This window comes from Arvicanthis niloticus, chromosome 1 (genome assembly GCF_011762505.2).
Source record: "Arvicanthis niloticus isolate mArvNil1 chromosome 1, mArvNil1.pat.X, whole genome shotgun sequence".
NCBI lineage: Eukaryota > Metazoa > Chordata > Mammalia > Rodentia > Muridae > Arvicanthis > Arvicanthis niloticus.
In genome coordinates this window covers 144,209,525-144,234,813 of record NC_047658.1, presented here as the reverse complement: position 1 = coordinate 144,234,813, position 25,289 = coordinate 144,209,525, and the positions used below count along the sequence as shown (strand labels likewise).

Genomic DNA, 25,289 nt, shown 5'->3' with positions numbered 1-25,289 from the left:
TTTTCGTTTTGTTTTGTTGCTGAAGATCAAAGCAAGCTCCTCCTGCATGCTTGGCAAGCACTGCCTCTAACCTTATAGGTCCGTGTTTTAAAATGCTGTGATCAAGGTGAAAATTTGGTAGAGGTAGTCAATCAGTGAATTTGATCCATGGTATCAGCATTATATTGTATTGATCGTGATTTTGGTGATCTTAGCTGCGGGGGTCGGGGAGCTGCCATTCAGCTTCCTTCTTTGAGTGACAAATTGGAGAAAGTATTCCTTCCTTCTGGACCTCCAAGGCCAGGATTCAAGGAAACATGGCTTATACAGCCTCACAGTTCAATCAAAGCAAGAAGGGGCTTTGTGGCAGGAAGTGACAGGAAATTCCCCTGCAAGTCCACATGTCAGCTCTCTATGGTCCTTTACTCCTTCATCCAAGTTTCATTAAATTCAGGGATTCCTAGAAATTTGTGTGTGTCCAACTCCCCACAGCTGTAAGCTCCTGCAGGGCTGGACTTAATCTTGTGGAGATTTTTGTCTTTTTAGGCAGGGTCTCATGATGTAGCCCTGCTTGTCTTGGAACTCAATACATAGTCCAGGCTGGCCTGGAACTCTCAGAGACCTACCTGCCCCTATTTCCCAGGTGCTGGGATTAAAGTCATGTACCCCCACACCTGGCTCAATCTTAATGCTTAAAAAAAATACCCCAGAGTTTAGCATATAATATATGCTTAGTGCACAGAGCAGGAAGAAGGAAAGCCCATTTCCAGCCTTTGCAAATACCTCCAATCCCCATCCCCCCATCAACCAAAAGTTCTCATACCCTCAAAGCCCAATTGTTTTTGGAAGACTTCCCAACCAACGGTCTCCCACTTCTGTAAACTCTGTCAGCACCCAACTGAGAGCTATACATACAAACACTTAGCAGGCTTGTGTCATGCCTCTTTTTTTTTTTTTTTTTTTTTTTTGCTTTTATATCTATGTGCTATGTCCCCCAAGTATCTGTGGATTAGGAAGGGAGGGGAGGGGATTTGCTTACCCGTTTGAAGAGCAGCATATTCTGGATAGTCCAAGCTCAAACAGAGGCCAGACCATAAGAAACAGGACGCAGACAGCTCCCAAATCTTCAAACATCTCAAAAGAATTGCAAAGCAGGCCCACTAAATGTTTGACAAGGGCAGGCAGAGGAGAATGGTTGAGTTTTAGTCAGGGCATCCTAAGAAGGAACAAATGTCCAATTGTCACTGGACAAACCAGGCAAGGGAGGCAAAGTCATCAATAAGAATTGGTTAATGATGAATGAAACATTTGAGATTCATTCTGCTCCTTAACCATTTTATTGAGACGTAATTCATAGACCGCATACTTCACCCAATTATAGTGCATGCTTCCGTGGACTTTAACAGATACACAGAACTGTACAGCCAACAGCCCATAATAATCTGCTCATCACCTCCACCCCCCCCCAATTAGCAGCCCTACCTCCAACTAATCAACCGCTCTCCTACTTTCTGATTTTACTGGTTATTCCTATTCGGAAAACTTGATATGAAATGGAATAAGACATGGCTCCTTGTGTCTAGCTTCTGTTATTTGGCATATTTTCAAGGCTCATACATACTGTAGCCTGCAGCAAAATTTATTTCTTTTACCATCAGATAATATTCCATCATATGGATATATCATGTCCCATATAGACACTTATCAGTGGATGGGTATTTTGGGCAGATTTTAATTTTTTTATTAGCATGTATTAGTTACACAGAATCATACCATTTTTATACACATATAAAAGCATTTTGACAGTCAGCTCCTCACATACTCTTCCTCTGCCTTCCCAAAGGTCTTTTCATCTTCCCAAACAGTTAGAATGGGGTTTTTGGTTTTGTTTTTGAAACTGAGCCTCATGTACCCAAGGCCACCTTCTGATGCTGGCCTTGAACTCCTTATCCTCCTGCCAGTCACAAGGGTACACAGCCGCATCTGACTACTAGGGTTGATTTCTGACAAATGGTATTTCTTTCCAATATTCCCAAGAGGAAGGTGTATTTGTCTTCACTCTACAGGTGGCTAATCCACCTCTCATGTCATTGAGCATGCAGCGGGAGAGGACCCAGGTCTGCTGAATCCAAAGCTTTCACATTTGGTCACCACCTATCATAGGCAAACCTTGTCCAGAAAAATAGATCCCACCAAACGCCAGACTCAGAGAGATAACTGCTGCCCCTACCCAAAACGTTCAGGAAATGTAACTGTAAATAAAAGTATTTAGGTAGTCGTGGATGTAAAGGAAGGCACACGAGCTTTGGGATAGACAGTCACAGTCTATCCACTTAGTACTTTGTGTAATATAGGGCGAGCTGTTGAATTTCCTCATGTCTCCGTTTCCTGTCGTATAAAAGTTCAAACAATTCCCATTGTGCAATATTGTCTTAAGGATTAATTGAGCCAGTGATGTGATATGTCTGACACCTAGTAGGTAGTTACAATGTAGCATTGCTGTTTGCACTGGAAGTAAAGGCAAGTCTCACATAGGCATGTGCAGACTCTATGCGTCTTGGGAGTTTGGTATGCTCTATTTTCTTACATGCACACAGTCACACACACACACACCTTCCTCATAGGCAGGAGTCTGGGAAGCCAGCTCTGGGCGTGTGGTAATGGGAAATCCAGGCAGAACTCTCCAGTGGTGACAGGCAGAGATAAGAGGCAGGAACTTAGGTGAGAGGTCAGGGCTAGAGATATGGATCCCAGGGTTATCAGCATGAAGGTGAAGGTTGATACTGTGACAGTGTTTCAGGTAAAACCAGGCAGAAAATAAAGAAATTAGTCCAAGGTCCAAACCCTGAAAGAGACACAGTTAAAGCCAGGGGAAAGAATACGTAGCAACACAAAGGAATGTAAGCGGCCGTGATTGGACAGGAATAGCATCTAATTATGAAAGCCAAGGAGAAAAGATATTGGAGACAGAGATGAAGTATGGGAGAAAACTAAAAAGGTAGATTGCAAAAAGGCAGACTAAGATGAGAGCCGGGCGGTGGTGGCGCACGCCTTTAATCCCAGCACTTGGGAGGCAGAGGCAGGCGGATTTCTGAGTTCGAGGCCAGCCTGGTCTACCGAGTGAGTTCCAGGACAGCCAGGGCTACACAGAGAAACTCTGTTTCAAAAAACCAAAAAAAAAAAAAAAAAAAAAAAAAAAAAAAAAAAAAAAACGGAGATGAGCAGCTCCTGTCACCCCAGGAAGTTCATGGTGGCCTCAATACTGAGTAACAATACATCCCTTCCACTGGACACTTGGAAAAAGTTTAAGCAACTCTGCTCTATGTAAACAATATAATAAGTAGCCAGTCTTAAAAATGTAGATTTCAGAAAAGTGGCTGCATTTTAATGGGGCATGAAAATCATTCCAAGAGCTGGGCAGTGGTGGCGCACGCCTTTAATCCCAGCACTTGGGAGGCAGAGGCAGGCAGATTTCTGAGTTTGAGGCCAGCCTGGTCTACAGAGTGAGTTCCAGGACAGCCAGGATTATACAGAGAAACCCTGTCTTGAAAAAAAAAAAACAAAAACAAAAACAAAAAAAACAAAAATCCTATCCAAGGATATGATTTCATATCCTATAATGCCATTGCCCCATCTGAAGCTGCTACTTACCCAGTTTTGATTAAAAAAAAAAAAAAAATGTTCTCTTCCCCAAATCACAACAACCATTCAGGCAACATTCTTGGGGCTGGAGAAATGGCTCAGTGGTTAGAAGCACTAGTTGTTCTTCCAGAAGATCTGGGTTCAATTCCCAACACCCACATGGCAGCTCACAACTGCCTCCATCCTCAGTCCTGGTAGGAGTAAGCTTAGCCCTGGAAGTGTCTGGTTTTATTTTCATTTCTTGGTTTTACCTCGGTGGAGTCCTCAGACTGTACTTGGTTCAAACTGTGCAGTGTCTCATGTAGCCCAAGCTGGCCTTGAACTCACTCTATAGCCAAGATCTTGAACTCCTGATCCTTTTTCTGCCACATGTGCTTGGATTACAGGCTTATGCCACCATGGCCAGTTTACATGGTGCTGGGGATCCAAACCCCAGCTTTGTGCATGCTATGAAAGTCCTCCACAAACTGAGTTTCCTTGCCAGCCTTCAGAACGCACTTTGGTTGGGAGCTTTCTGTCTCTGCAGTCTGGACCACATCCTGGATTATAAACTGAAAAGAGAAAGAGAAATGCATTGTTTTAGGGCCTGGGAGGGGAGAGTCCCACTGGTGTCTTATTTTCCTCTGGATACCTCTCAGAGCCAGTCGTTTAGCCTCACCAGAGATAAATGCTGTGAATTTATCCCCCAAAGTATCAAGGCCTCCCACCTGTCTTGAAGCCTCCATTCTGGCCAATGCATTTACCTATGTTTAGAGTTCATGTTTCCTTTGGTGAACCTTTTCCCATTAGAGTCATTTATCAAAGGATTTATAACCCTCAAGGTAAAGTTCTCTGCAACAGGGCCTGAAGGATGATCCCCACCATAGACACATTAAGAGCACTTCAGGTGCATTAATGTCCCCAGCCCCTGGATTTATTGCAACACAGTAAAGTCTCTCTTTAGAAAGCACACTCATGGTCCCATTTATCCAGCAGCCGTTTCTAGAAAAAGATTAGAAGTCAAATGATTTGGGAGGGAGTCAAAGAATGCCATCTTTCTAATTAGTGTGTTAAACACAGGAACACCTAATACAAATATTTGGCTATGTGGTCAAGCAGTGGCTCTTGGGTCACCAGCAGAAATTTACAGGGGACCCTAAGGGCCCTGCGCAATCATCTTCTTGGTTATGACTTCTCAATTGCTCTTCACTGCCAGTACACTGCATTCGGACATAAAGAAAAATCTGCTGAATTAGGGCACTGCCCTTGCTAAAATGTTTACTCTTTCCTTGAAATGAGTTGTGGTCATGGAAGCCTTTCTGTCTTGCTGGTAGGAGCAGCTTTACACAAGATTAGCCCTCTTAGCACAGCCTAGTGACTCACTAATTTAAACTGCATTCTGGGTAGGTGCCAGGCTTGTGTGGTCAACGTGAGAGAGGAAGAAGGGGAAATCTATTTTAAAATATCCCTGGATAGAATGATGCCACAGCACCTACTTTGTTACAATGGGTATTCTGCATATGGTTTTACTACATGTTGTAGTGGGGAAGTCGTCAAATGCTCTCTGCTCTGCTCCAGCCCTGGCTCACAATTAAGATGCAGTGTTTCACTCTGTGAGGCTCTGACTCACTGGGGTTGTTTCTGGGCTGAAGTGAAAGGCAGTTGTGCTGTGATAGGAGAAAAATCCTTCTGGCCAGGATTGGTCACAGAGGACAGAAGCAGCAGAGATGGAAAAAGTAAATTCTAGCCTCAGTGCCAAGCCTAGTGGTGCACACCTGTAATTCCAGCCCTCAGGAGCCTGAGGCAGGAGAATCATGAGTTTGAGGTCAACCTGGGTGACAAAATAAGACCTTCTCTTAAAAAGTAAGTAAATAAATGAATGAATAAATGCTAATTGTTTAATTAGAAAGTCTTAGGAATAAGATTTGGGGAAGGCACTTGTTTCATATCCTATCACCTTTAAGTGGACTCACACCTTTTCTGTAAGATTTTACTCAGGACTGTCTATAAATGCTATATTAGGTAGACCCTGAAATGTCTCCTTCTTACAGTGCTTTCTCTCATTATCACCCAACAACTACTGTCATACCTGCACAAGAGCTGAAAAGTTGGACTTTATAAGACCTTCTAGAATAATCCTCAGCCATTCTAAGCTTAACTTCATCTTGGCATGCCCAGAGTCTAATCCCGTGTATGGCTTATAGTACATATTCATTAAATTTATTTTTAATTGTATTTATCAGTGCATCTGTGTGTGTGTGTGTGTGTGTGTGTATGTGTGTATGTGTGTGTGTGTGTGTGTGTGTGTGTGTGTGTGTGTGTACAGGCATGCAGGTGCCATGGTGTTCATGTGGAAGTCAGAAGTCAGTTTAATTCCTCTACCATAGAATGCGGGAGTTGAACTCGTGTTTTTAAGCTTGTACCCTGAGCTATTAAATGATTTCTAAATGCATGGACAGAGAGGATAGAGAATTATCAATTTAATATATGTTTTAAAGTAAAGATCTTCCTTACAAGGACTGGGACTACTGGTTACTGTCATTAATGGGTACAGTGGCCTAAATATGAGTTGGATCCCCAAAAGATTTTGAAAGTTTGATCCCCGGGTATCCTAGTTAGCTTTAACTGTCAACTTAATATAATGTAGCATTACCTGAGAGTCTCAACTGAAGGATTGCCCAGAGCAGATTAGTCTGTTGAGTGAGAGTGTTGTCTTGATTGTCAATTGATACAGAAAATCCCAGCCCACTTCAGGCAGTACCATTCCCTAGGAAGGTGGTCCTGGACTGTATAAGGAGGGTGGCTGAGCCAGTGCCTGAGCAAACCACCAAGCACCATTGTTACATGGTTTATGCTGTACTTACTTGGATGTGAGAGTTCCCAGATCATGGATTTTGCTGTGTGAAATAGCAAGGCACACTTGTTCCTGCCTTGCCATCCTTCAATGGTGGACTGTGACCTGAAACTAGAAGCCAAATTAACACTTTGTTACCCAAGTTATTTTCGGGCAGAGTGTTTTATGACAGACAGCAACACAAATGAAACTAGGGCAACAGAGCAATGCTACTGGGGCATACTGTGGACCTTTAAGAGGCGGGGCTTACTACGAAATCCTCAGCTGATAGGGGCATGCCCCCCAAAGGGGATTATGGGACTCTGGCATTCTTCCTCTTTGCTTCCTAGCTCTTGACTTGGGTAGTTTATTCTACCATGCACGTCTACTATAATATGTAGGCTTCCAGAGGCAGAACTGCAACAGGCAGTCCTAGGTTAAGATCTAGTCTCTGAACCATGAATAAAAATAACCTTTTTTCTAAGTTAAAATAATATTATTTTAGTATAGTGCTCCAGAGTGGACTAATACAGTGAATATGAGCTATCAGCTTTCCCCTGTGAAGGACTGAACTGCGGAGCAATTCTGTAGCAGAGTACAGCCAATAATAATAATATCAATTATATATAAGAGTATATAATTATATATACTTCTATAATAATAATAATAATTATTATTATTATTATTATTATTATTATTATTATTATTTCCCCTCTCTCATCTCATTCTTATGTAGCCTAGGCTGGTCTCAAACTCACTCTGTAGCCAGATGTTGAACTTGTGACTCTCTTGCCTCTGCTTCCCAAAACTGCAATTACTAGCATGGGCCACTCTGCTCAGTTTATGCGGTGCAGGGAACTGGGCTCAGAGCTTCAAGTCTGCTGGGCAAGCAGCAAGCACTCTACCATGAGAGCTACATCTCCACTCCCATGTCAGTGAAGCTCATTCTTTTATCTCTCTCCTGAGCCATAGAAAACTGTTTTTTTTTTTTTCTATTCTGCCTCCACTCTAGTTTAAACCCCATAAAAAGCCAACGTGTTCCCCCTAGCAAATAACACTTGTGACAACTTACTTTGAGAATCGATGGGGATTTGGTGTAGATCAGAGGAAATCAGAGAGGCAGGCAGTTTAAACCACTTGTTTAATTTTCCAAACTCTGGCAGGCATACCAGCTCCTTTCTTAAAATAATATAATTTCCATCATTAGAAAAAGACTTTCTCAGGCTGTTTTCTCACAGTCATGGTCCTAAATTAAAAACATTCTAAATCTTCATCAGTGAGATGGCTAAATAAACTAAGGACAATATTAAATATTAAAAGTGTCCATGAAGTCATAATCTGGCAGATTGAAACAAGAAAGGCAGATTGAAAAAATATATGTCACTGATTTGTTGTTGTTGTTGTTGTTGACGATGATGCTGTTGTTGTTGTTGTTTCTGCACCACTGGGACTGGAACCCATGACCCTAAGTATGCAAGGCAAACTCTCTGCTACTGAGCTCCATCCCTTACTTTACTGGTTTTGAAATACCAAAGTTGCCTTTCTGGATATGCATAGTCTTATACATATAAAGCAGGCAACCAGATTTAGGAACACTACAATGATAACAGTAGCCTATTCCGGGCCCCTTCTGTGTCCCCTTCGCCCGCGAAAGAGACACGAGAGGCAGTGTTCGGGTAGTTACCACAGCGAGGCTTTATTCTTGTATCAGTAGAAACGGAAGACCCCAAGCCCAGGAAAGGCACTGCTAATTATACCCTAGAGTGGTGTGTTCACTTCTGATTGGCTGTTCACTCATTACCCATATTACGCCCCGGGATGGGCAGTGACTTTGGCGGACTTTTGCCTTTTGCAGCTGCGCAGTTAGTTGTTTACTTGTGGGAGCACAGGATGCCTGCGCCATCTTGTAATGGCAAATGTTGTCACACTCACCGTGGCTCCTAACAGTAGCCACCTCTAAGGAGGAGAGTAAAGGCAAGGTGGTTGTCTTAGTTAGGGTTTTCCTGCTGTGAACAGGCACCATGACCAAGGCAAGTCTTATAAGGACAACATTTAATTGGGGCTGGCTTACCCATTCAGAGGTTCAGTTCATTATCATCAAGGCGGGAGCATGGCAGCATCCAGGTAAGCATGGTGCAGGAGGAGCTGAGAGTTCTACATCATCATCTGAAGGCTGCTAGGAGAAGACTGGTTCTCAGCCGGGCAGTGGTGGTGCACGCCTTTAATCCCAGCACTTGGCAGGCAGAGGCAGGCGGATTTCTGAGTTTGAGGCCAGCCTGGTCTACAGAGTGAGTTCCAGGACAGCCAGAGCTACACAGAGAAACCCTGTCTAGAAAAAAAACCAAAAAAAAAAAAAAAAAGAAGAAGAAGAAGAAGAAGAAGAAGAAGACGACTGGTGAAGAAGACTGGTTCTCACATGGTTAGGAGGAGGGTCTTAAAGCCTATGCCCACAATGACACAATTCCTCCATCAAGGCCACACCTCCTAATAGTGCCACACCCTGGGCCAAGCATCACAGGGTTCAAAGAGCTTCTATCTTCTTCCCTGCTGGCTAGTTTTCATTGTATTGCTTGGTCTATGGACTGTTGGGGAGAAAAGCCCTCAGTGGTATCCAACAGCAAATCCCGAATACTACAATACAGACGTTCCAGGCAGGCTGTGTTACTGGTAAAATAGTGGATAAAGGGACAACCAAGCACTTGGGATTGATTTGAGGCCTGCTCTACTCAAGGGAATTCATGCTTGATATTGTAAATTTAATCAAAGGGAGCCTTCTTCCGTTGTCTTACTAAATAGTCACGTTGGTTCTCAAACTGAGGTCTATTCCCATAGATTTAGTAGTGCTTTCAATCTAGGCCAAAGAAGCTTCTCCAACTGAGGTCAGCAACTGCCCCTCCCTGCCCTTCAATAGCCCTAGGGAAGGCCAGCAAATGTCCCCACCCTCCTCTTTCTCAATCCAACACCAAGAAAGACAAGCACTTAACAGTCAACTGCTCAAGTCAACTTAAATGACTTTTTCCATGTTATCTATTCTGAATACAGTATTCACTTCTTTTTTTTTTAAACCTTTGATTTGGGTTTCTAATGTCCCTTGTTCTCTTTTAAAATTAACACCTTGTTCTGGGAACTCCCAGACGCCTCCTCCCAGTGCCTGCCCTCCTCTCTGCCGTCTTATTATGTTCTCTGCAAATGCCAGCTTCCTAGAAAACCATCTCATACAGCACTGGTGATTTGGATATTAAACCATTTCCTCCTGTACTTTGATTTCATTTTCAAGTTCTCTGTCCTGGGTTATTCGGGTGCTCTGATTTGTTTAAAAAAAAAAAAAAAAAAAGCGAAAATAATCTCAGCAATGACAGTCCTTGATTGCACAAGTTCTGGAAACTCCTGGCTCGGAAGTGATCAGTTCCTACGGGCAAATTCTTCCTCAAATTTTTAATAAATATAAGTAAATAAGCCAGATTCTCCTCTATTTTCTTTAAAAAACAAACAAAACACCCACTTTTTTTCTCTCTGATCCTCTTGATATCCTAAACAATAAACTTTAATAAACAAAAGAGGAGACAGAACCTAATATGTATTTACTGTGTGCCTGATACAAACCAAGCACTGTGCCAGCATTTGGCATTTAATAGTTTTAATGATAACTCCTGAGCCCTGCTTCGGGGACACCAGCAGTTCTGTCTCTTATGTTTGTAGTTTTGTTTTTTTTTTTCCCCTGTTGTGTATCCAGTTCCCCATACCCAGTTTTGAATATTCACACTCCAATTCTCTAATCTTTTTGTTAACACCTTGTAGTTTGGCCCTTGATTACTTCGTTCAGTGATTAGCGCCTCTACAATAAGTGTCGATCTCTCTTTTAAAATACCTCAAAGCTCTGTCAGCCTTTTTCCTAAGTGTTGCTACCCCAATCAGGGTATTCCAGAGAGGATATCCCTAGTGTGAGCCCTATCTACAAGGCATTTCCCTTGTACAATACCGGCTCAGGAAAGGCCTGTTTTGAATCTTGTGACACAGTCAAAATTTAGTATTCTACGTCCAGGTCGCACCCACAACATATAGCAGACAAGCTATTGTGTGTAGCTTGTCACTGCTGAAGGAAGAGCCTGATGCAACAAGAGAAGCAAGTCGACCTCTAGAGGGCGCCCTCGGCAGTTGCATCCAGGATGATCTGAGTGGATCCAGATCTGAGAAAGCCAAGTGAGCATACTGCTGGGTTTAAGGCACCCTGTGTTCAGTGGCACTAGTGTAAAATCTGGAACCTTCTCTAAAGCAGCCAGAGCAGCTGCCAACGCTCTGCCGACTAGTGTGAGAGCACCACCAGCACTCTGTGTCCAGTTTTCTCCTATGGTGTACATGAACTAGTACGTGAACGAAGTTGGTCTCTAATGCAGGCTAGAATAGCGGTTCTCAACCTGTGGCTCGCACAGGGGTCACCGAAGACCATCGGGAAAGCACAAATACTTACATTACAACTCATAACAGTAGCAAAATCACAGTTATGAAGTAGCAACAAAAATAGTTTTATGGTTGGGGATTACCACAACATGGTAATCCCCATTACCCCAGCATTAGAAAGGTTGAGAATCACTGTTCTAGTGGGAGCCCTTAACACAGCATCAACAAAAGACCAACAGGAGAAGCTAACTTTTCCTTTTATATTTAAGACAGTGGATTTCATCTTCTGTGGCAGGTGGTCAGTTTCCATTGGACTATGGAAGTTTTAACCTTTGAAAAGTTTCTTCCAACAAAAACTGTCTTCCCATCTGCCCCTCCCCTACAGGCAGACTTCTTGGAGAGAGGGAACTTATCTCCTTATAAAAAGTACTCAAATCTTATCATCTGTGTCATTATTACAATTAGTTTTATTACTTCTCTTTGTAGCACACACCTTTCATATGAGGTCCACTTTTGTATCATCATGCGTCCCACTCGTCCACTCTTTGGTATTCATACTGCAAACATTCTCAACCCATTTTACAGGTCAAAAAGTGGAGGTCTAAAGAGACTTAAATTACACAGTCATGTACTGAGTAAAGTTAAGAATTTAAGTTCACTAAATCTGGCAGGGTGACACATGCTTTTAATTCCAGCACCCAGGAGGCAGAGGCAGGGGGATATCGGAGTTCAAGGCCAGCCTGGTCTATGTAGTGAGTTTCCGGACAGCCATGGCTACACAAAGAGACTTCCTGTCTGAAAACCAAAAGATAAATAAATTAATAATAATATAATAAATAAAATAATTTAATGATATATCACTCAACTTCTACAGCTAAGAGCATACCCACCAACTTCTATGGGTCTCCTCCACTGTGCAATCATAATTGGTGTGAGCCAATTCATAGCAGCAGAGAAGGAACTAGAAACAATGAGCACGTATCACTGCTGCACGGGGCTGAGGAAAGCGTGCATATGTCCATCGTCAAGACAAATGTGAGGAGAACCCCAAAGCCAGACATAGTAGTGGTAATTAGTTGTGAGTCATGGAACTGGGGCAGAGAAACAAGAATTCCTAAGATAGAGTCAGGGACAACCATGGGAGAACACATAGTTTTGATATTCTCCACCCTCACACTCACCTAGACCAGGTAGATCTGGACCAGTGAACAGTCCCTGAGATATCAAGTATATGATATCAAGCCAGATGTCAGGAGAAGTCTACAGGGGCAAAGTCAGCTCCATTTGCTCCAGCTTTTAACTAGCTTTCTGGAGAGCTGAAACAGAAAGAGAAAGCCTTATTTAGAAAATAATGTGTAATTGAACTTTGTAGCTCCTGCCTTTCATCCCAGCATCCCAGGAGGCAGAGGTACAGTCATCCTGCAAGTTTGGGGCCAATCTGGGCTACAGAAGGCATTCCAGGCCAGCAGAGGTTGTATAGTAAGACCCTGTCTCAGTACAGACTGTGATTGGATTGTGTTGATGTACCTGTAAGAAGAAGAGGCATCAGAGAGCTATCCTGGAGAGAATACGGTATTTGAAGCAAGAAAGCACCAAAAGACGCCAAGTCAGGAACCGCTGAGTCCCTGGCTTTGGACTTTTAGCTTCTAAAAGTGTGAGAAAGTCAATTCTGTTAATTAGGACTCCCTGCCTGTAGGTTTTTACACTCTGCAGCAGACTAACACCCACCTCTAAGCCTCAGATCCTCTATCTGCAAACTTGGGACAATGTTGCCCTTGCCATAGGGTTGAGAAAATTAAATAAAATTCTGTGTGTGTGTGTGTGTGTGTGTGTGTGTGTGTGTGTGTGAAGGAAGTGTTTAGCAGGATAACCGTCATACAATATGAGCTAATTAATACGGTCTGTGTAATAGAGTTATGACATGAGATAATTAAGAACTCTTGACATATTGCCTACTGCTGCTTAATAAATGATAACATCAACATTATTATAAAATTTTAGATAATTTTAATTCAATAAGTATCATAACTATATAAAACTTATTCTCCCAAAATGTTTTCAAATTCAGGACAATTTTTTTAAAGCCATGTGGTAATCCTGCCACAAAAGAAAGATTAAAATCCAATAAGCTAAAGTTTTGTTCTCAGGAAAATATCATGAACAGAAATTAGTACCACCAGTTTTCAAATCCATGAAAAACAGAGTCCATGACCTCATTAGGAAGAACCCGGGGCAGGCGGGGAAGTTGGATTACCCAGCAAATAACTGCAGGGCCTCGCTGGTTGTAGAGAAACTCCTTGTCCCACATCCTTGAGCTTTCTAAAAGGTCAGGAAACAGGTGCTCGGTGCCATTGTTCTTGGCTCTGCTCCTCCATTTAAAGATTCTCATTAAATCAAGGAACTGAGGAAAGCTAGGGGAGGTCGGTCACAGGTTCAGCAGCACTTAAGGGGTCCAGTGGGAGAGGGATCAGGAAGAAAGGAGGGCGCTGCCAAGGCTGTGGAGAGGTCAGAGGGAAAGAGCCAGAGGAAAGAGCTCATGCCAACAGGTATCCCACCTGACCCAGCTCCCATCAGAAGTTCTTTGGGGAACCTCGCTCCTCCATCAGCCAGAAGGCTACTCAACTGCAGTGCTCCAGCCTTATAGAAATGGGGGAGGGGGAAGCAGCGGGAGAACAGCGGGGGAACAGCGGAAACAGCTGAAACGAAGCCTCAAATTCGAAGCCCCAATCCAGTCACTTTTCTCCATTGACATACATTGTCAGAAGCTACGGTCTGTGCTAGCTTTACCAGAAGAAGGAACAAACTGCATAGGTCTGTGTCAAAGAAGAGTTACAAGCAGAGCAACCAATAGGAGCCAAGGCTCAGAAGGCACACGGAACTTAGTGTACAGGCTACTGCAAGAATCCCAGGGAAGGGGAATGTTGTGGTACTTGCCTGTAGTTCCAGCACTCAGGAGGTAGAAGCAGAGGGATCAGAATTTAAAAGTCAGCCTGTGCTTCATAGAAAATTTCAGGCTAGCCTTAGCTAAAATTATAGCTACATAGTGAGAACATATTTAATGTTTTCAAGTTCCTAGGAAAAGCTTACAGAAGCTCAAAGTTGGACCAACAGAAGGAAAAGGAGTGGCATGGTCTTTAGCTATGTTGTCTAGCACTTGATCATCAGCAGATAGATAGATAGATAGATAGATAGATAGATAGATAGATAGATACATAGATACATAGATAGATACATAGATAGATACATAGATAGATACATAGATACATAGATACATAGATACATAGACGGGTGGACGGACAGACGGACAGATGGACAGAGACAGACAGACAGACAGACAGACAGACAGATATATAGTCTGGAGATTTGTTTGTTCACTTGAGACAGGGTCTAAATATATAGCCCTGGTAGGCCTGGAACTTGCTATATAGACTAAGCTAGCCTGGAAGTCACAGAGACCCACTTGCATCTAACCCCCCAGCCCCCAATGCTAATATTAAAGGCATGTGCCACCACACTCAGCTTGTTTGGAGATTTGAGACTGGTTTGATGTAGTCCCAGCTAGCCTCGAACTCACCTTGTAGGCCAAGAGTGACCTTAAACCCCTGGCCCTCCTGCCTCTACTTCCCAAGTGCAAGAATTACACAAATATGCTGCCACATGCAGCTTAATTTTTATTTTTATTTTTATACTTATTTATTTACTTGGGAGAAGCATTGTGCTGTGGCATCCTCATGGAGGGCAGAGTACAACTTGGTGGAAGCTGCCTCTCTCCTTCTATCATGTGTATTCTAGGGACTGAACTCAGACCATCAGACCACAAAACACCTATTGAGCTCTGAGTACTCGGGGGGCTTCTCCAGTCCAAAGTTTCTTTGTTTGTTTGTTTGTTTGTTTGTTTGTTGTTTGAGACAGTGTTTCTCTGTGTAGCCCTGGCTGTCCTGGAACTCACTCTGTAGATCAGGCTGACCTCAAACTCAGAAATCCGCCTGCCTCTGCCGCTGCCTCCCAAGTGCCGGGATTAAAGGCGTGCACCACCACTGCCCAACTCAGTCCAAAGTTTCAAAAATTTCTCCCACAATCTCCCCCAAACTCAACATGGTCAGGTTCTTTACATTCCAGGTGCCAATTTCTCTCCTAGTTTGTTTCTCTGTTGCTGTCACCGCATCATGACCAAAAGCAACTGGGGGTGGGGAGTAGAGGGTGGGGGCCTCTTTGGCCTACAAGTCACACTCCATCGCTGAGAGATGCCAAGACAGGAGCTCAAGCAGGAACCTGGAGGCAGCAACTGAAACAGAAGCCAGGGAGGAACACTGACTTGCCCCCCGCCCTGTACATACTCAGCCTGCCTTCTTATAGCACCTAGGACCACCTGCCCAGCAGTGGTACCACCCACAAGGAGTTGGGCCCTCTTACATCAGTTATCAATCAACCCCCGCCCACAGACATGCTCACAGGCCGAGCTGATGGAGTCCATTCTTCAAATGAGGTTCACTCTTCCCAAGGTATTAGGTTGACCATCACGATTAGCCATCACAACTACGGCAATGGAAGTCCACAGTACTCACACAAAGAGGAAGGAAAGTTCTGGTAGGAGTGAGGGGAGGAAAGAAAAAGCCTGTTCTTTAAGATGTGTAGTCTTCTTTATGGACCATTTCTTTTTTTTTTAAGATTTATTTATTTATTTTATGTACATGAGTACACTGTAGCTGTTTTCAGATACACCAGAAGAGAGCATCAGACCCCATTACAGATGGTTGCAAGCCACCATGTGGTTTCTGGGGATTGCATTCAGGACCTCTGAAAGTGCAGTCAGTGATGCTAACCGCTGAGCCATCTCTCCAACCCAAACCATTTCTTAAACTATGTAATTTTTAAAATTACAGTCAAACTGTACTTTATAATAAGGATGTGGCACAGGAAAGATAAAGGTTAGCATAGGAAGAATGTGTGTAAAAACACTCAAAGCCACCAATAGTTCTTCAACTGGCAGTCCCGGGGACAGAGCCCAGTGCTATGCGCAAGCTAAGCAAGTGCTGCCACTGAGCTGCAGGCCCTTGGCTTATGAGACAGGGTCTCACTATGTAGCCCAGGCTAGCCTCAAACACGCGGCCCTCAGGAGATTGTTGAAGCAATAGCTCCCTTATGGAGTCTGAAAAGGTTGTCCACCTGGAGACCCGGCAAGGCCAAGGAGAGCCTTCCTGATCTGAGAACAAGTCTGAAGGGACCGGGAGACAAGCTCTAATGCAGGCAATGAGAGCAAACTGCCCTTTTGGTTCTCTCTGGGCCTTCCACTCACACTGGGTGAGGACCAGCTACTTTGCTTATGCATCCATTCAAATGTTAGTCTCACCCATAAACACCTTCACAGACATATACTTAGCCAAATATCCCAGCATCCCCAGTAGTGTAGTCAAGTTGACACATGAAATGACTTGAAGCTTCACTTTTTTCCTCCCAACACACTGGATTCTGCTCCAGGGTACAAACTGTCACATTTAGAGGTTGCTCCTTTCTGTGTGACTACTTCCCCACAGGGCAGGGGAGCCAATCTTTGTCCTATCCACATTAGTAACTCGTTACACTGATAATCCGGTTACCAATGGCTACCAAGTTTCACTTCTCACAGTCCCCCACCACAAGAGAGGAACCGTTCATACATTCTGTGGTTCACATTCAAAAGTCCTAGAGAAAGATTTTACAGACTTGACTTGTCACGAGTGCTACCTCAACATCAATCAGATATAACTGAGGGAGGGAGGGGTCGTACCACAGCAGGCTCCGGGGGAGCTGGTCCTTTTGAAGCAGAGGAAGAATCATGGTACCATGAGCGATGATATCAACCAAACACTTAACATCACACTGACCACCCAGCCCGTCGACCTGATTTCAGTGATGAGGAAACTCAAGCTCCATAAGTAAACGGTGTTCCAAATGTCCAGATCCAGCCTTTGGTGAAAGAGAAACATTGAGTCTAGGCTTCCTAACTATCAGTCTCAGGCTCTTTACTTTGCATCCCTGAACACTGCCTTGATTTTGGTTTTGATCCCAATAACAAATGAATCTCAAATTAGGAACAGTTTACTGAGCTTTAACTTGTGCAACAAGCTTTCTCCTGGGGAGACACAATACATATACATCTACTCCCCTCCACCCCAACCCCTCCACCTCTCCATCCTATCCCCGCTCCATAGAGCAGCCCACGACAAACCAAAGTACAAATACCACCAGAGACCAACTTGGGAACCAATGTGTTGGACTTTGGTGGTATCTGTACTTTGGTCTATTGTAGGATATCTATCTGAAGTGAGTAGGGTGTGTGTGTGTGTGTGTGTGTGTGTGTGTGTGTTATCTTATCACACAACACTACCCTATAGAATACAAACCTTTCCCCTTTATTTCCCCAATAGCATGATTTCAGAATAACTAATACATGGCAGATTAAGATGCAAATTATTTTACTTGGCAAATAAGTAGGAGGGGAGAAAGGAAAGAATATCCATCCACAAGTTTATCAAGCCACCTAGACAACCACCATATCATGACACCCTACATTTCTACTAAGGAGAAGGATACAACCTACATGCATCAACAAAGCAAGTTGCATTCCGTGTGTTAAATGGAACACTAAGCTGGGTGGGAAACGTACAAATTGTGTCAGCCTGTTTATAAAAGAGGTCACGGCATTAGTAACATGGGCCACACTGCAAAACGTGGGACTACAGAATGTCTTATTTCTTCATTTTGCCCCTCTATAATACTTGAATTTTGTTAATAGTTTTTATTGATTACCAAAAACTAGGTGGGAGAAGCCAAACCCAAAGGAACACGCATTGCATGGTTCCTTCTCCATGACATATCTAGAAAAGCACACCCAGTGAGATAGGAAGTAGATTCGTAATTGGCAGGAGCTGGTGTGAGGGGAGAGGGGAAGCAAGTGCTTCACTCTCATGGAGCAGTGGAGACTAAGGAGATTATTCTGTACAATTATAAATTTACTAAGTACCACCAGACTGTATGGTTAAAAATAGTTCATTTTACGTTATATAAATTGGTCCTGAATTCGAAAACTGTTTAGGACCGGAGAGACAACTCAGTCAACAAAATATCTGCCACACAAGCATGAGGACACATGGTCAGGTCATCGGTACCCACATAAAAAGCAGGTCTGTGCCTGTAGAGTCAGCACTTCAGAAGCAGAGGTAAGAACATCCCTGGGAAGAGCTATGTCTAGCTGTATTGGTGAGTTCCAGGTTCAATGAAAGACTGTCTTTAAAAAAAAAATAAGGTGGAGAAGCAATGGAGGGAGACAGCCAATGTCATCATTACCTGCACGTACACACACACACACACACACACACACACACACACACACACAGTGGGGGAGAGAAAGAGAGAGAGGGAACACAAATATAGAGTACTTTAATGCCATGTGTAAACCTCCGCTGTGGGTTTGACCAAATTGTTTATCTTTGCAGCAGGACTTCATGTGTAGCTGGCTTCAACTATACCTCCAGGTTCTAACAGCATGACTATAGACACAGTTACTCCCGCCAGTGACTGAGGTGACTGAACACTTATCCTAAGACTGCGCAGACGAATTGTTTGGGTCGGATGCAGCATACTAACGACCTTACATAGAAGGCGACAGAAAGAAACTGCAGCTTTCAAAGATTCTAAGTGGATCCTTGACTCATCCAAACCCAATCACAAGTGGAAAGTGACCAGAGAAAGAATGTAAAGAAGTCAGAGGTGTAAAGAAAATAATAAGGCAACTAGAAACAGTGTCTCTAGAAAGCACTGTGCCTTACAAATGTGACTTATATTTTAAAACTCAGTTGTTGGGAGGAAAAATTGAAAATGTAACTTGCCCAAGGATTCATGTCCAGTACCTGGAAAGGTACTGTTGAAACCTGAGTCTATTTATAGTCCAAAGTTCATGTTCCTTTCATTTATCAAAAACAAAACAGAATTCAAGGAAAGTGAATGAAAAATACAAGCAATGCAATACTGCAGCAAAAGCAAAGATGGGCTGGAGGCTTATCTGTAGATTCCCAGAACCCCGGGGCAGAGCTGAGAGACCAAAACCAGGCGTTTCAGGCCACCCTGTGCTATAAAGCAATAAAGCAAGTTCCTGCTGCAAAAAAAAAAAAAAAAAAAAAAAAAAAAAAAAAAAAAAAGTCTTAAACTATATGAAAAAAAAATCACAAAAGCAAGCTGGAATGTGATCAGGACAACAAATATCCAGCTAACCCCAGCTCTTGAAAGTGGTTCTCCCTGGCTGGTTCCCGTCCCAGTCCTCTGGTCCCCGTCCTTAATAGCTATGAAAACTACATTCTTTCAACATAATATGCAATAAACAGAGTCCCGGTGCATTTAAAGAACCTCAGACCCCCATTTTTATAGAGGAATTCTAAAGGTTATTGCAGAGTTGGTGCTTACTAGCTCCTTCTGCTACAGCAAAGGAGATAGACAAAAACAGAAAAGGAAATATAACCCTAAAACTGAATAAGTGAGAAATAAAGATTAATTGCAAAGAATAAGGGAGGTGTAACAGAATCTTTAAACAAAGCAAGTGTCTAAGTGACTGAGAAAAAGAATGGGGGGGGGCGCGGTGAGAAAGGAAAAGGACACCAGTTCACTGGTGATCAGTCACTTGGCCAAAATCAGGAACCAGCTCACAGATAAAACACTGGTGAGTCTAAGGGTCTGGAGGGTGAGTCTGAAATGGAAAAGTTAAAGTGGTCAGAGCCTCAAGAAGGACAGGGTTATCCCGAACCCAGAAGAAAGTACTTCAAAATTAAGGGAGACACCGAGAACTCCTTTAAAAAAAAAAAAAAAAAAAAAAAAAAAAAAAAGGTTTTCATTTAAAAACAGAGTCAATTAAGTAAGCCTGGACTTTAATCCTCTAATTCATTCATTCATTCATATTCTCTCTCTCTCTCTCTCTCTCTCTCTCTCTCTCTCTCTCTCTCTCTCTCTCCTCTCTCTCTCTCTCTCCCTCCCCCTCCCGTCCCCCTCCCCCCCCCCCCCCCCCCCGCTGGATTTTAACCCAGAGTTGTTTTGTGCATGTCAGACAAACACTCTACCACTGAGCTACATCTCCAGCTGTCAGGGAATAAAAAAAAGAATTCTCTATCCAAGAATCTTATCTTATCCTGAACTTCAGGCTAAGTGGTGAGAGCAACTAATCTACCTTTAGATCACTAGATCTCTCCCTCCCTCCCTTTCTTTCTCCCTCCCTTCCTTTCTCCCTCCCTCCCTTCCTTTCTCCCTCCCTTCCTTCCCCCTCCATTCCTCCATACCTCCTTTTCTCCTTCTCTCCCTCCCTCCCATCCATCCTTCCTACTTCTCTCCCTTCCTTCCTTCCTTCCCACCCACTCCACATCTTACCTTCAGAGTCTCAGGAAATTTCCCAGGCTGGCTTTGAGCTTGTGTGTCCTCCTGCCTCAGAATCCCAGTAGCTGGGATCACAGTCCTATGTCCCCAAGGTCAGCTCTCAACTAGGATAATAACCAGAACAAACTGAGAGCCCAGCAGATAAAGGACAAGAGACTGTCCTAGGTGTGATTACCCAGGTTTTTCATCATCTGGGGAGGCCAACCCAAAGATGAGCAGATTCTATAAGCTGAACCTGATCAAGCTGGCTACTTGCACAGTGGCATCGTCCTGGGACATTGCCATTCCATTAAGGTAGAGAACAATAACAAACTGTGTTCAAAAAGAGCGTAAAAAAGGCCTGATTTCAGATACTGACTGGATGATCAATTAGGGGCTCATCCCTGGCAAAGACTAATTCCCCCACTCCCAACAGTCATTAGCTGCCTGTAGTTCTTTGTCTAAGGGTGGGGCATGGTGAGATTTCCTCCTTCCACATTAACTCATCTGTTGGTGGTGTCCTTGCTAAGGTCTGGTTTAAACAACCATGTTGTTGTATTATCGTGGGTATCCCTGTCGTTTCTAAGAGACTGAGATCTCACCACAGACTTCCTGGTCCTCCGGCTCTTAGAACGTTTTTTGTTACTGCTCCTGTAATGTTCCCTAAATTCTAGGTTTAGGAGTTGTGTTGTAGGTTTGTCCACTAGGGCTGGCCATCCCATGACCAGTTTGTTTGTTTGTTTGTTTGTTTGTTTGTTTTCTCTGTTCTAACCAGGTCTGGAGAGACCTGCTTCCTGCAAAGAGGAGTTTCTTTGTTGAGAGGTGACAGCTAACACCTAGATCAGAGTAAGGAAAAAGTGTTTTTCTATGATCTATTTGTTTGGTGTCAGGAGGTTTAGGGGCGTAAGCATTTGCATGCCACAGTTCAAGTGTGGAGCTCAGAGAACAACTGTTCCCAAGAGACTTCCACCTTGTTTTTTGAGCAAAGTCTCTCATTTCTGCTGCTGCACTGCATACGTGAGCTTCTGGGAATGCTCCTGCCTCCACCCCTTATCTCACGATAGTAGGAATGCTAAAATTACAGATGTGAACCACTGAATCTGGCTTGCTACCTGGTCCAGTAATTGAACTCGGGCCCTCAGGCTTGCTGGGGAAGCACTTTTACCCCCTGGGCTGTCTCCCTGGCCCTCCAACAGTTTTTTAAAGACACTCAACTTTACTAACAGCAGAAGAAACACAAATGAAACTAAACTCCATAAAATCAGATCATACCAATGCTGATAGGCATTTGAGGAAGCAAGACCCATTGGACTTTTGGGTGGATTGCAAAAAGATACACGGGCACCCAGTTTAGCAATGCTTACTAGAATTTAAAATGTACATAGTTTATTTTGGTTTTGTTTGCTTTTTGTTGTTATTGTTGTTTTCAAGACAAGGTTTCGCGGGCGGTGGTGGCGCACGCCTTTAATCTCAGCACTTGGGAGGCAGAGGCAGGCGGATTTCTGAGTTCGAGGCCAGCCTGGTCTACAGAGTGAGTTCCAGGACAGCCAGGACTACACAGAGAAACCCTGTCTCGAAAAACAAACAAACAAACAAACAAACAACCCCCCCCCCCAAAAAAAAGACAAGGTTTCTCTGTGTAGCCCTGGTCATCCTGGGACAACAGTGGCAATTTCACAGAAATTCTAACACATGAGTAGAATGATGTTTGCACAGGGATATTCAATACTGTGCTGTTTGTTAAGCCAAAAATACTCCCTCAAAAAAAAAAAAAAAAAAAAAAAAAAAAAAAAAAAAAAAAAAAAAAAAAAACCCAAAACTGAAATAGTCTAAAGTCTAATGCTGCAACCTAAGTAAATAATTTATAGCACATTATACCTTGGAACTTCTATAGGCTGGAGGAACAACACAAAACAGTGGGATAAGTATGTCTGTACACCTTGTCTCTCCTAGATGTACCTCTAAAGAAAACATGCAGGTTTCAGAAGTGTATGTGAACCAGTTGTCTTAGCGTTCTGCTTCAATTGTTTATCTATTTTGTTCTTCAAGACAGGGTTTTCCCGTGTAGCCTTGGCTGTACTAGAACTCGTTCTGTAGACCAAGCTGGTCTCAGCTCACAGAGATCCCCCTGCCTCTGCCTCTTGAGTCTTAAAAGCATTAAAGATGAGCACCACCACGACCTGACTCCATTTTGGCTTTTTTAAAAAACAGTAAGATGTTTTGATGTACATTGGAACAGTATGTAATAGCTACCCTTTGATGTCACTATAAAAGCCTTGAATTTTATCCTTTCTTTCTCCCTCCCCCCCACCCCCGTCCCCCGCCCCCACCTCACCCCCTCCTTTTTTTGTGCTGAGAACCAAACCCCGAGTCTGGTGCATGCTGGCATAGCTCTCTCCCAGTGTGCTGCTCCCGCAACAAAATTTAAAATCTCTACATTTCCGTGCTTAGGTAGGCATCTGTGTTAATAAAACACATTTATTACCGTAGTAATTAGAAAAGAAGATTTTTGACACAGGTCTACGGGAAATGCTGATCCCTGCACTTAGCGTTTACAACGCCCGTAAGAGGGCTCCAGGCAAACGTCCCAAGTCTTTTTCCAGACAAGAGAACACTCGATTCTGTCCGGACACTGGGAATACGTTCTCTGTGGTGTCTGGGAGTAGGATGAGACCCACCCTGTAGCCACTGTGGGGAAGCTGAGGATTAGCTTCCACGGGCATTAGATGGGGAAATAGCCAAAGTGCTCACTCCAAGGAGCCAGGCAGAGATACAAAACCAAGTGGAAGGGACCTGGCACACAGAGCCAGCTCGCACTAATCAGAGGCGAGTGATAGCTCTGAAGTGGTCCTCCCAAGAGAGAAGATATCCTCATATCCTGAGAGGAAGCCATGAAGAATGCAAGCCAGCAGTGATCAGCCAGTACATAAAAAAGCAGTGAGGGTAGGACCCTGGGCTGGGGAGACGGCTCATGGTATAAAGTCCTGACTGCTGGAGAAAGAGGACCAAAGATCATCTCAATCACCTGCTTTGTGGCTCACAGCCATCTCTTAATTCCAGTTCCAGGGAATCCAGAGCCCTCTTCAGGCCTCTTAGGGCTATACACACATGGTGCACATACATACATACATAAATATATACACATATATACATAAATATATACACATATATGACCATATGACCAGACAAAATAACTGTATAAGTAAAAAAATATTTTTTTCTTTGTTTTTTTTTTTTTTTTTTTTTTTTTTTTGAGACAGGGTTTCTCTGGGTAGCCCTGGGCTGTCCTAGAACTAGCTTTGTAGACCAGGCTGGCCTTGAACTCAGAGATCAGGCTGCATTTGCCTCCCAAGTGCTGGAACTAAAGACAATCTTTTTTTTAGAAAGGAATTAAAAATCCTGTTTAATAAATAAATAAACAAATACGTAAATAAATAAAGCAAAAAAGGTAAGCTTCAGTTCTGTGCTGGCCTCTACATGTGTATGCATATGCATGTGCATACATGCACACACGCACACAGACATGTATGTGTATGCCCATGTGCACACATGCACACAGACACATATATGTATGCCCACATGCATTTGAACTTGTTTATACAGATGTACCTGTACACTCACAAAAACAAAATAAAAGTCAGGTGTGTTGGCTTACACTTGTATTCTGACGACTCAGGAGGTTAAGGGAGAAAAACTATCAAGGGTTTAAGGCCAGGTTGGGCAACGTGAGTCCTAAGCCAGCCTGGGCTGTATCATAAGACCATGACTCCAAGAAACAAACAAACACCAACCAAAACAACTGAAAGAAGAGAAAGCAACAAAGCGTGAGGCTTGTTTAAATATCCTATTTTAGATGGGTTCGGATGTCAAAAAAGATAAAAATTACCTTCCTAAAGTATACAAGTTTTTAGGTGTAACTTCAATTTCTTTCCGGTTAAAGGCCTATGAAAATTGTCATACTTCCTCCATGCAAATATGTGTTAAGACCGCCTTATCATATGACACTGGCTAGAGGATCTCTTTACAGAATTATGTTCTTCCTCCAACATCTGCTTTTGGGAAAGGAGCTTCATGTTAGACAACTGCTGCCAGCGGAACCCTCAAACCCCTGAAGTGTGAAGTTTGCGCCACCATTTCTATCCCCCGAAAGAGCTCTGTATCCGGAAGCTCTAGGGCAGTCAGCCATTTCCCATTGCAGCAGGGTTGGGTGAGAACTCCTTTTTAGGCAAAGCATAAAAACGGAGTTGGCTGAGCAGAACAAAAAAAAAAAAAAAAAAAAAAACCAACCTTGGTCAACAGGGTGGAGCCAGCCCTGAGGCAGAAGTATTACTTCACAGTTGCACTGGCTTCTTGTGGCTGCCAATAGAGGCAGCATCTGGCAGCCATCCTACAGAGGGAAGAGGAAACTCTAAGGAAGAAAATTACCCCAAGCATGGTGGCTCACACTTTTAATCCCAACATTCAGGAGACTGAGGCAGGAGGATTGTTGCCAAGTTCTATATCAGCAGCTTGGTCTGCATGGCACGTCCCTGGCCAGCAGGCTGCAAAGTGAGACCTTGTCTCATAAAAACAAAAATAAAACAAGAAGATAGTAATGAGTCCTGAGAGGTAGAAGCGTTTCCAGCCTGGGACCTCTGTCTCATAGTCTTGCCACTCTGTGGGGCCTGGGACACCGCATCCTTGGTCTTTAGAATGTCATAGTCCTCCTGAGAAAGCATTTTCCATAGGCACTTTTCACATGTTCTTTGATGTATGTGATTTATTCTATGTCAGGGGGCTAGGGTGCTTGATGTGTTGGACTTGAACGTACATATTGAGTTCTAAGCCACCTTGAGCTACACAGCAAGGCTCTCTCTTAATTAAAATCAACACAAATAATCTTAGAACAAGAATGTAGAGATTAGGGGATCAAACATTCAGGGTCATCCTTAGTTTCATACTGGCTTCCAGGCCAGTCTAAGCTACATAAGACCCTACACACATAAAAATAAAAATAGATAGATAGATAGATAGATAGATAGATAGATAGATAGATAGATATAAAGTTATGAGATGGGTATTACAATTACCACCATTTTTCAGT

At 43.3% G+C, this 25,289-nt stretch overlaps 2 long non-coding RNA genes across 4 annotated transcripts; both read right to left on the bottom strand.

Moving 5' to 3' along the window:
- Positions 1 to 6,407: 6,407 nt before the first annotated feature.
- LOC143441161 (uncharacterized) lies at positions 6,408 to 8,777 on the bottom strand. Its single transcript, XR_013108386.1, has 3 exons — positions 8,505 to 8,777; positions 7,506 to 7,612; positions 6,408 to 6,565 (listed from the first exon to the last, which is right to left on the bottom strand). It is a non-coding gene; the product is annotated as an uncharacterized LOC143441161 (long non-coding RNA).
- A 2,268-nt stretch (positions 8,778 to 11,045) lies between these two features.
- LOC143441160 (uncharacterized) lies at positions 11,046 to 20,403 on the bottom strand. Of its 3 annotated transcripts, none has more exons than XR_013108385.1 (6): positions 20,222 to 20,403; positions 16,599 to 16,777; positions 15,284 to 15,415; positions 14,927 to 15,116; positions 12,013 to 12,147; positions 11,046 to 11,626 (listed from the first exon to the last, which is right to left on the bottom strand). It is a non-coding gene; the product is annotated as an uncharacterized LOC143441160 (long non-coding RNA). The 3 variants fall into 3 exon arrangements; XR_013108384.1 differs by lacking the exon at positions 14,927 to 15,116 and adding an exon at positions 11,722 to 11,922; XR_013108383.1 differs by lacking the exon at positions 14,927 to 15,116.
- Positions 20,404 to 25,289: the final 4,886 nt, after the last annotated feature.